Here is an 11935-nt window from a genome sequence, read left to right as displayed (position 1 = left end):
AGTACATGAAGCTGCTTTCCCACAATGTATAAATTTAGTGAGGGAGGAAACTCCATTTTCCCCATTGCTCTGCCATCAGCGCCTTTCTGAGATCAGGGAGCGTTTGGAAATGCTTCCACTGCCTAAATTCTGAATGACTAGAAAATAGGTTAAAAGTGCCACTTTGTACTGTAGCACTATATGAAAGTGTGTTTTGTTTGACAGGACTTAATAAAAAAAAATCTTTTAATCTCTGTCACTGTGGGTAGGTGGGAAGGCCAAAAAGTCTAAATGTTTTAAAGGAAAATTTTAATTAGTATGCAAATTTGACTTTCTGCATTAAAATGTCATTTACTAAGTAAATGTTGTTGCGCTGGAAGTTCAGATATTTGATCATTTTCTGTCAAGGTGCCTTTGCAAATTTCCTGAATGTAATAACAGCATTTCAAAAACAAAATTAAATTCTCCTTTTGTTGCAATGCACTGGGTCTGCTCCACCAAACGCTGTGTGACTGGAATATCTTAAATCAGCCACCAGCTTTTAGTGCTGGTTCTCCTTCCCCCAGTTTGCAAATTCTGTTGTCCTCTAGGTGCCTGCAGAGCTTTCCTGAAACAAGGGAGATACACCCCTACATGGCATAAATTTAAATCATTGAAGCATAGCAACAAAATGATTACAAAAACTATCGCAGTCATTAGAACTGAAGGAAGTGGTTGCACTGAAGGCTGCAGCAGTGCTCAGCATTTAAAGGGTTAGGAAGGGCCTTACACACATTTTGAGAGTTAAGTGATTTCATTGTCTCAATAAAATACACATTCCTGTCTCCTGGAGAAGGACAAGACAATGGTTGAAGGCCCAGCCTTGCTTTTAACACAGAAAAAGAAACATTCTTATATAAAAGTAGTGGAAAAAAATCATTGTGAGACAAAAATAATGGGGAGGGGAAAATTTAATAAAAGCAGGGAATTCCAAGTTTAGTTGCTTTCCTTCAGTGTCTGTGGGGTCAGTGGCTGCTTCTTGCCACCCTGAATGAATGTGGTGTCTCAAACTGCACCTTATATGGAGCTCTGGAGGGATCAGAAACATGGCACATGGGAGCCATATGTTCAGCACTTGCCATCATTTATTGAGAGCCGAGTTCAGGGCTAAAAACTGATTTAAACATCCATATTTAGAGCTCCTAAGTACAAAATAAGGCACAAATTCTCACGAAAGTTGAAGACAGAAGAGAAAAAGCTGTGACCCAACATAGAAGTGGTTTTTAAATAAGAAGAAAAAAGGCTGGGGGAATTTGGTTTCTTTCAGTGCCAAGCGCCTGCCCTGGGAATGCAGATCCCTGGCTAAGACTGCAGTGGGAAGGTCTGAAAGGGCTGGTGGATGTGGAGACCTGAAGGTTGATTGTGAATGATGTGCTCGCTCTGGATCCATCAAAGGTCAGAGGAGAAGGAGCCTCTCCAGTGTGAGGATGGGGGAATTGCTCTTTCCTCTCTCACCTCATCCTAGAAAGGTGCAGATTTGCCTGTGACATCCACACACGTGGTGGAGAACACGCGTGACACAGCCTTTAGCAGAGCTTTCAGGTTTTGCGTGTGTGTCTGTGTAATTTCATTAACTGGGTGTCCCCCATGAACATAAAATGTGCAGTTGGATGTTCCTGATCTCAAGGATTCTTGCAATAAATCTAGAAATTGCACACAACCCCAGGCAGCTGTGCTGAGAAGTTCTCTGTGTTCCTCACAGCCTTGTGCTCATTTGCTCACACCCTTGCGTTGTGACCCTGGCTGGAAAGGTTTTTTTGTCCAGGAAGAGTCACTGACCTGACCTTGGATCTGCCATCCCTGGCAGGGTTGGGATGTGCTGGCAGGAAAACCTTCCCTGTTAATGGCTGTGCCTCACCTCTGAATGGACACTGGCCATTGCTTCCTGCCACTGTTAATTGGGCCTTTTGATGTGCATGAATTTTGTGTTGTGAAAGAACTTACAGTGGATTTTTCCTTTGCATAATAGACATTTTGCTGGTTAAAAAAGAAAAAATAATTTTAAATGGAAAAAATAATAAAACCCCCAAACTTCATTGCATATGAATGTTTTCACGGTATTAGCATTTTTTGTGTCTTATTGGCGATGTTCTAAAGCACTGAAGATCAAGACTGCTCACTTCCCTAGAGATCCTTGTAATTACAACAAAGACTGCTGGAGCATGAAAAAAAGTCATTTGGCAAAATGGTCCTCTTGGCTTCCTCTGTCTCATCCTCCCCTCTCTCTGACTTCCAAGTCCTCTTTGCTTACTTTACTAGACAAACACATTGTTTGCTCTTCGCCAGGGCAGATGTTTGTTTAATTCAGCACCTTCTGCTTCTTTCCCCAGCCGGAGGAAAGTCACATTGTTCACTCTTTTCTGTTTACAACGCCTCTCCCCTGCCAGCCAAGGTGCAGAAAAGAAGGACAATGGTGCAGCTCATGACAAGTAATTCCATGTTCCAGCATTTCTAGGACCTTAACCACCATCTCCTGTGTTCTATAAATGAATGACAAAACAAAGAGAACACCTCACTGGATTGTCTCACTGTGCAAGGAGGTAATATCCAGCCACTGAATATTTAATGTAGAGAACAAACCCTCTGCTTTTTGAAAAATCATGAAATCTCAACTTGAACTGACTCATGCTCTGATCCGGCTGAGTCCTGCTGGAACAGCCCTGCCTGGAGAAATGTTACTGCTTGAGAGAATGTTTGCCTTGTAGTCTGGACTGTGATGCAGAGTCAGACTGCAGAGGGTCTACATAAAACCTGTGTATCCCTTTAGTGCTGATTTCAGGGCTTAAGAGGGTATATAACTCACTAGATGCTGTGGTGTTGAGGCCCATCCATGTTCCAAATAAACCCCACTGAAATCTGTGTTCCAAGAGCCTCAGCAAGAATCTGGATTAATTCCTGCCCCTTCATTAATTCCTGCCTTCCGTCTGCTCCTGTGTGTGACTGACACAGTGCTTTCTCCTTCCAAACTTTTGGCTTTGTGCTTATCTCTTCCACTTTTTGCCCCACTCATGCATCTGATTTCTCTAAAGCTCTGTGGCTTTCTCTATGTTCCCTTGACAAAGGATGGCTTCACATTCCAAGCACCAGGTCAGAGAATTTAACTCTAAATGGATCTGGCATGCCAGAAGGATGAACAGATATTCTTCTTTAACAAACAATAAAGTGCCATTTTTCCTGATCAGCTTGTGCATTTTCAACAAGTCTAGAGATAATTGCCAGATTTATATATATCTAACTATCAATGCAGAGCCGGGCTTTTATCTACATGCTGTATGTTTCTGTAAATAAAGAAGTGCTGTAATTGTCATCAGAACCATTTGTTGCAATTTGAATGCTTATAAATAACAAATAGAAAATGCAAATTATTCATTAGAGACTGGAAAAGCTTTATATTGGCTTGTTACCCTTGGCAGAAGTCAGCCAGAACCTGGAGGTTTTGCAGTACTTGGTCCTGAGTGAGTCATGTAGGGCAGAGTGTCTGTGATTACATCCCACGGCCCTGCAGGTTTTCCTGATAATGCTCCTGTATTTATTCCTGCTGTGTTGGAAACTAGCAGACTTATTGGAAACTTCAGCAAACCTTGCTGTGAGCTTCACATTTCTGTTTTACTGCAAAGCTCTTCACTTTTTTAGGATGCAGTCTCAGATAAGCCAACAGAAGTAGGAACTTTGTGAGCATACAATTTTTTTGTCTCAAGAAATCACTTTAGATTTAGCTCTGTTTCTGATCCATTGGAAAAATTCTTACCTGCATTATCAAACATTTTCTTCCAACAAATACTCCTAATTCACAGAATTCTCTTAATAGCTTCATATGATACCTTTTGCACAACTGGAATAAACTTTCTTAAAGAAAAAAAACCCCAAATTACCCAACGAAACAGATTCCACATTTTTTATAGTACTGAAAGCTTTTGGGGACAAAGAAGTGGTGCCACTGTGACTTGGAACTGAATGGCTCAGCCTTCTTTAGAAGAATGAATCACAGCCTTGTATACAGCAACAACATAATTCCCTTGATTCCTTCTCTGTCTCATTCTTATCACAACCATCGTATTTCTTGATTTTATAACTGCCATAGACTGGACAGACAAAAATTTTCATATTATAGCACTCTAAATCTTCCTTTCTTTGAAGGAATAAATTGAATAGCTGACTAATTTAATGAACCCTTTCTAGTTTAGATCATTGCCCCAGGAAAGCAGCACTTTCAGTTTTCTATCTCATTCTTCTAAAAGACCAGAATATCTCTGATTCTATGTTTTCTCACTGTCTTCATATTGGCAGTGTTAGTGCTGTCAGCAGACACAAACATCTTCATTTGATATTCTTATTTACCCCATTCAGAATTCCTGATAACAGATGAGGTTACCTCGGGATTTGTGGTATTAATTTATGAAATCTGTGAGAATTCATGGAATGCAAAACTTTGGATTTTACCTGGGCTGGAAAGGTAACAGACATCTGTTAGAAAAGATCCAAGGCACAATGACGGGGGGAATCTTCCTGAAGGGCCTGTAAGGCACCACCACAGATGCTGTGACTGATGAAGGTGAGAGTTGGGAGATGCCTCTCCTGGCCATAAAGACTTTGTGGTGCAGCTCATTTCAGTTTCTTAGACAACACTTTTGTGTTGAAATACTTCATTCCCTAAAGCAGCATTTTTCTCTTCAACTCATGGCTCTTTCCAATAAAGTGTAATGCAAAATGCCACCTGCCAAAATCTTCCCTTGTTTATGTGTTCGTAACAGGTCAGTGAACAAAATTCTCCTTGCACTTCATTGGTCTGAGAAGGTAACTCCATGTCAGCCTATTGAAGGCTGGGGGAAAGACCCCAAACATTTTATGAGAGACAAAGGACCTGCGGATTTCAGCTCAGCTGGATAAATATCAGTGAAGGCAGCATTGAGCCCTTATTATTTCCTGTCCACTGCATTTCTCCCATTTTGTCATGGCAGCTGTGGAGATGGAAACTCCCAAGATTTCTACAGCCAAGTCATCCTTCACCAATAAAGCCATCCTGACTCACATAATAGATTAGGCTGTCACACTAAACCTGACAAACAACATTTAATATGTCTCAAATTGCATCCGGGCAGATATCCCTGTAAATGACCATCCCTACCACGCAGATGTTTCCCATCTCTTTGGAAAAGCTCTGATGGTCAGGCCAGGCATGTGGCTTTCCTGCTCTTACCCATTCTCTTTTACCTTAAGCTTGCAAAAGTAGAGCTTTTGCACAATGTAGAACTGTTATTAGCAGCTCTATATCCATTTTTTTCTTCTAACTATTCTTTTAACTTGCTCCAGCCTTGGGCTGGTTTGTTTTTTTTCAGACAAGCTCTCCTCAATCTGCCTCCTTCCCAGACTGTTTATGTTTGAAAAACTTCTACATTTGCTGGTGCTAATCTTCACATCCTCACTTATTCCCATCGGCCTCTCTTCTCCTTTTTCCCACTGGGTTGAATTTCAGTTGTATCATCTCCAATTGTTCTTTAACTTTTTTCCAGCTCTGAGCAGTCAGATTTCTGGTGCACCATAGGGCTCCAAATTGAATTTCCCTGGGCAGTTCACATTTCCTTAAATTTCCATAAGGTGAAAACCTCTTGGGACTTTTGCACCGAGTAATATTTCAGATTTAAGGACAGCCCCATCCCGGTTGTGCCGAGGTCTGTGTGAGGGGAGTGATCAATGAGATGGATGCAGCACAGACAGGATTCATCAGTGTATCTGATTGAGCCGTGGGACAAATAAACCCTTGTGCAGATGCAGGTGTTTCCCTACCTGGCAGGAATCCCAGAGGGCTACTGACCAAGTGCTGAGGATTTGCTGGTGGCCAGAACTTCTCAGCACAGCAGCACCTTTGATTACCAAGTGATGACCTTTAGCTGCTTGCTGGAGGCCAGCTGATAGAAAACATGTTAGCCAGCACATTAACTCATGTTTTACTCAATTCATTTGCTCCAGTAGGTCCTAGGGATCATTTTTATTAATCCTTAAGTATTAAGACTAAACCAGTATAGAATTTGGTGGTGTTACCCCCCAAAAAGTCAGTGGCAAAAATCCAGCTGAAGTCAGGTGGGTGCAGGAAGAGCATCGATGTGAGCCAAGATATTCACAGTCAGAACTTGAGCTCTGGCCTTGCAGAGCCTGGTGTTTGGGAGGAGAGCACAGTCACAATGTGAGCAGATGCTCTGTCCTTCTTAGCCTCCCATTTCCTCCCTTTTGCTGCTACGTGCCAGGGATTCACAGAGGTCTCTTTCAAAGGCAGGGCTTTGTTTCTTCATCCACTTTCCGGCGTTGTGCTCTGCTTGTTTCTTTCAATTTGTCCTAAAAAAAGAGAAAAGTAAAACTAGTTCTATGAGACTACAGGGAGGAAAAAAAAATTCTCTGGAGTTTCTTCAGCATCTTGGCTAGAAACACAGCAAGCACTGTCATTATGGTTAGCAACAAAGGACACGGCATCGCTTCCAGCAAAATCACCACTTACTTCAGTGTGGGTGAGATTAGGCCAGGAAAAACCCCAACTGAGTTTAATAGAGGAGAGACTGACTTTGGCTGAAACAATAAGCTGTGCTCCAGACCTGCAGTGAGAGCCTTAGATCCAAGTCTCGAGGAGGTACTGCCTTTCCTCTGGTACCTTCCCCCAGGGGTTCTGCTCATTATTCCACCAAGTCTAACAATCCCTCTTTCCCCCTCTGTCTAGCAAGGTCGTTTGTCCATCCTCACTCAGATCCCCCTTAGCTGAAATGCTGGAGTGCAGGTCGTTCAGATAAGCACAGACTGTAATTAGGTCGTATTCCGAGTAAATAATATGTGGGTGGGAAAAGGAAGGAAGTGCGAGGGAGAGGGAGCAAATGGAAGAAAGAGGCAGGGGTTTGGCTGGGTTATAGAATTGCAGCAGGCTTCTTGTAAGTCTCAGGCTAAAAATGGGAGATGTTTGCATAAAAAAAGAGCTTTAATAGGTGCTATAAGTTGGCATTTTTGGTGATCAGTAGACAGGTGTTGATCATTTTAGTAAATGTTAGTGCTGAAACTTTGTAGTCCCCATTGTGTTAGAAGCCTCAACTCCAAGAGGCAGGAGGTTTGTGCCGTGGTGGGGTGTGAGGGCAGCCCAGAGCCTGTGCTGCTCCCTCTCTGGCTCAGGAATCCCGGTGCCTGTGGGGAGCACCTTCCCCTCACAGGGATAAAGGACAGCCACACATTGTGGAGGTGCCTTCAGCAGCTGCAGCCCAAACGAGAACCGCGTCCATCACAGCCCCCAGGCAGGCTGATCCCGGGATGGGAGAGGCAGGGAGGACCTTGGGATGTTCCAGTCCCCCCTCACCAGGACCTCTGCCCCAGCCAGCAGCACACCCACATTTTCCTGGTTATCCTTTTACAGCTGAATTGTTTGCTACTTAACTGGTGAGTTTAGCAATACCCAGGAAAAGGGTTGTCTTCACATGGGAAAATGAGGCTTTTCTTGAAAGGTCAAAACCTGAAAACCTTATGAATTGTTTTGGCTGAAAGATTGCCAAGGAACACAAGATAATTTGCTTTTTTGGACCATGTTTGTTTACTTTGTGATGAAATAACAAAAATGTTTTACGAAAGCAGGCTCCTTCCTAGAAAATCAATGTTCTCATTTGACAAAAGCAGGTTGCTCTAGGGATTTGCTTGGGAGCTTGTCCTTCACAGAAGTGGTGAAGACCAGTCCTTGGTTAGAGAGGAGGAGAGCCACATCCCTCTGCAGGGTGAGCCTGTCTGCAGCCCTGCTTCTGTGCCTCAAAGGAAATCCTGGCATGTCTAAAGACCTCAGAGGAGGCTGTGGGACAGAGACACCCAAAGAAAAGGCTGCCTCAAGATGAGATTATGGTCAATCTCCATGTGTTTCTTGTCAGTAGAACAGCTTTTGTTCTGCTTAAATTCCATATATGACATTTTGGCTTCCACTGGAAATCTGCAGGTTACCAAGGCTGTTGAATTGTACATTATCAGCTGTGGGCCCCAGATCCAGTCTGAAGATATTAATGTCTCGTTTCCGCTTGCTGAATTGGCTGCACATGTCAGCTTCCTGTGTTCTGCTTTCCAAGCTCAGGGCTTGCCGAAATTTTACTTCTCTTGAAACCTTTTCATTGGTGTAATGAATGGAAAAAGTTTAGCAGTGTGCTCTGTCTGTAAATCTTCGCTATTCTTTCTGAAGGGATAGACAGTTTTCCTTTCAGGAGACATTTATTTTCAGTAGGATTCTGTTCCAGGAGCATTACGTAACGTTTACAGAATTTGAGAACAATCCCAGAAAAGATGTTGCACATGTACCTATATACACATTTGTGCTCCGTGTTTGCCATGGGAGAATAGATCTTGGAGAAGTTGTTTAATAGATCAGTGGTTTTGTGAGACTCAAACCTTATTTTGAATTATGATCTAATCAAAACATTTGAAAGGGTATCAATTTGCTTCTTTACCATTGGAGGAAATTTCCTCCTACCCACAGTGCTTTCCTTTAAAATGTGTGGAAATCTTTATGTGACTGGAAAGCAGAGAACAGAGATTGCTGAGGATGCAGGAGCCAAGGAAGGGTTAACAACCCCGAAGTCTTCTAGTGTGTTCTTTTGAGAGGGGCAGGGAACCAAGAATAAAATTTAATTTATTTTGCACAGGCAAACTCAAGACAATAGAATTCCCTCTGTTTTCATCTGCAAAACCAATAGACAGACCAAAAAAGGAATAGAGGTGAAGGGTTATGGAACTCATATTTTTCTACTTTCTGTGACTGTCTTCAGGATTTCTTGTTATCTGCAGATATTGCTTTCAGCACAGTGACCTTTGAATAAACAGGATTGTGGTGTCCTAAAAGAAGAGAAATAAAAAGCACAGACGATTTGAAAACCCTGTGAGGTCTGTGACTTTTTTTCCAGTTAAACTGGATACTCAGAGTAAACTTCAAATATTAAAATAGTAATCCATTAAGATCTAGAGAAGACCCACAAGAGAGTCCCTGCTTTAACTACTAATCTGCTTCTGCTTAATTCCATATGGGAAGAGTAGTTTAATTGGTGACCTTCTTGTGTGATTTTAAGAATAAAAAATAAACGTAGAGCGTATTTAGCAAATAGAGCCATGCCAGAGGTAGGGGGGGAGGAAACAGAAAAACTTTTCAGAGTCTGTATAGTTGTTGGAAAGTTTTTACCCAACTTTTTCTTCTGTAAATATAAATATAGCCAATGTTTTACTGCTGAAACTAATAATTTAAGCAACTTCTCATGAAAGTCTGAAGAACTGCCATTCCCATTTATGGCACAGAGCTTGTGGCTCATATTCTTCAAATCTGTCAGTCAAAAGAAGGGAAAATATCTATGCATCTGCACATCCCATTATATCCTAACCTCTGGATGCAGAAATAGCATCTGAGCATCGAAAAGCTGCTAAAGCCATTGATGAGAGCCTGTTATGGCTTGTTATGAACTCTACCTGCCTGCCTTGCTCTGGTTTTTCATTCTTTCCAGATGAGCAGCCTTTGGAAGGATCGCTGAGCGCCGATCCCCACTACACTAAACCCCTTTGTTTCCTGTTCCAGGCACACTTTCACATTACTCACAAACTTTCCAACTGCCAGACAAACCTTGTTAGAGTCTTTCTGCTTCCCTTGGAATATGGCATTTGAGGCTCTTTTCAGGGCTGCTCTGCATAATATGCCGTGACTAGATACAAAACTATTTCCTTATAACATGAACTAAGCAAACACAAATTTAAGGCAAATTAGGCTGAACCCTGGGCCTCAAGCCAGTCTTTTTGTATTATCTCATGGGAAGTTCTGATCTGGAAGTAATACTGGCAATAGGGAGAACTTCTCCTGAGATGGAAATTTGCTTTCTATCAAGCCACAGTGGTATCAAAACCACCTGGCAAACAGGCAGGGAGCATCTTCTTTGGAGCTGGGTCTGACAGCAGAGCCCGTGACCTCAGCACGGACCGTGAGTGGTTTATGCAGAGTGCAGAGAGGCTTGGGAGGGAAGGCAAACATTTTTCACTTCATATATCATTGCTCACAGCTCACTGCTGGGATTCTACCGAGTCAGCCAGAGCTAAAATATTGTGGAAAATGAAATTTCTGGGGTTACTGTTTTTGGCAGTTCTAATCACACTGGACAGTTGGGCACTGGAACCAACACAAAAGCTCCTCATGTTAATGAGAAAAAGACATATGCTTAGTAGTGTGCTCTGGTAACTAAGGAAAAAAAAGACTCCATCCTTCAAAAACTGAAGCAGATGCTGAATATTTTCAATGTCCAAAACAGTCTTTGTGTCTGTGTGTAAAGCAACGTGAGTCTATGCAATCACCTGCAATCAGAAAATGCATCTGCTGCAGATTTCCAGGGAGGATCCTACCTCGTGTTTCTTTGCCATAGCTGCTCTTTCCAACAGCCTAATCAAGTGCAGTCAAATGGTAACCAAAGCAGAGAAGTAATTAAGGGGCTCGGAATGGAAAGAAAACCAGCCAGGAAAAATTAGTTACTCTCTCACCTTCAGTGTTCAGGAATCTGTGTTTCAGTGATCAGCTTCAAGCTAGAGAATTGCAACTGCTCCATCCCTCCTGCAGCAGTGTTCAGACAGTGTGTCAGAGTCACAGAGCTAAATAATGCACAGCCCAGGCTGATGACATGTAGAGAAGGCAAAGCTGAGTTCAAAATTGGTATAAATAAGTTTTAAACTACCTGTGGTTGGTGGCTGCAGGTCAGAGCAGGATTTAGCTGTGTGACTGAAGTGTCTTGCCCATGTGGAATCGTGTATTGCCCTGTTCCCTGTGGTATCCAGCTGGCACTGCCATCTTGCTCTGCCAGGCTGGCTCTAGAAGGGGAGGATGCTCCTGGTGCTCAGGCACTGCTGCGTGGGGATGTAGGGATGGTGCAGGGGTGGTGCAGGTGTGCACGCTGCTCGTGTGCTGAGGAAATCCCAAAAGCAGCTGTAAACTCTGTGACTGAGCATTTCTCTTTTCAGGCAAACACTAAAAATACAAACCCTTGCTTTAAGTGATCAGCTCCTATCGCCACCCTTCATTTATCCCTGTAGACTGAGGATGCCCTTGAAGCAGCCCCTTGTCCCAGGCTGTCCAATGTCCCAGCTCTACCATGTCCCAGCTATCCCATGTCCCACTGTCCTGTGTTGCAGCTGTCCCATGTCCCATCTATCCCATGTCCCAGCTATCCCATGTCCTGTCTATCCCGTGTCCCACTATCCCATGTCCCATCTATCCCATGTCCCATCTATCCCATGTCCCAGCTATCCCACATCCTGTCTATCCCGTGTCCAAGCTATCCCATGTCACGTCTATCCCATGTCTCACTATTCCATGTCCCAGCTGTCCCATGTCCCATCTATTCCATATTTCAGCTATCCCATGTCCCACTATCCCATGTCCCACTATCCCATGTCCCACTATCCCATGTCCCACTATCCCATGTCCCTGGCTGTCCCATGTCCCACTATCCCATGTTCCAGCTATCCCATATTTCAGCTATCCCATGTCCCGTCTATCCCATGTCCCACTATCCCGTGTCCCCGCTGTCTCATGTCCCACTATCCCATGTCCCAGCTATTCCATATCTCAGCTATCCCATGTCCCGTCTGTCCCGTGTTCCACTGTCCCGTGTCCCATCTATCCCGTGTCCCATCTATCCCGTCCCATCTATAGTCCGTGCAGGGAGCGGAGCCGTCGGGAGGCGGCAGCGCTCCCCTGCCCGGGGCTCGGGCAGCGCTCCCCTGCCCGGGGCTCGGGCAGCGCTCCCCTGCCCGGGGCTCGGGCAGCGCTCCCCTGCCCGGGGCTCGGGCAGCGCTCCCCTGCCCGGGGCTCGGGCAGCGCTCCCCTGCCCGGGGCTCGGGCAGCGCTCCCCTGCCCGGGGCTCGGGCAGCGCTCCCCTGCCCGGGGCTCGGG

General features: G+C 44.1%; 1 long non-coding RNA gene across 2 annotated transcripts; it reads right to left on the bottom strand.

Moving 5' to 3' along the window:
* Window positions 1-6000: 6000 nt before the first annotated feature.
* Window positions 6001-11197, bottom strand: LOC134552991 (uncharacterized). Of its 2 annotated transcripts, none has more exons than XR_010081004.1 (3): window positions 10719-11197; window positions 10528-10597; window positions 6001-6348 (listed from the first exon to the last, which is right to left on the bottom strand). It is a non-coding gene; the product is annotated as an uncharacterized LOC134552991 (long non-coding RNA). The 2 variants fall into 2 exon arrangements; XR_010081005.1 differs by lacking the exon at window positions 6001-6348 and adding an exon at window positions 8692-8853.
* Window positions 11198-11935: the final 738 nt, after the last annotated feature.

The sequence above is a fragment of the Prinia subflava genome, chromosome 8 (genome assembly GCF_021018805.1).
Source record: "Prinia subflava isolate CZ2003 ecotype Zambia chromosome 8, Cam_Psub_1.2, whole genome shotgun sequence".
NCBI classification, from domain to species: Eukaryota; Metazoa; Chordata; class Aves; order Passeriformes; family Cisticolidae; genus Prinia; species Prinia subflava.
This window is presented reverse-complemented; position numbering and strand designations above follow the sequence as displayed.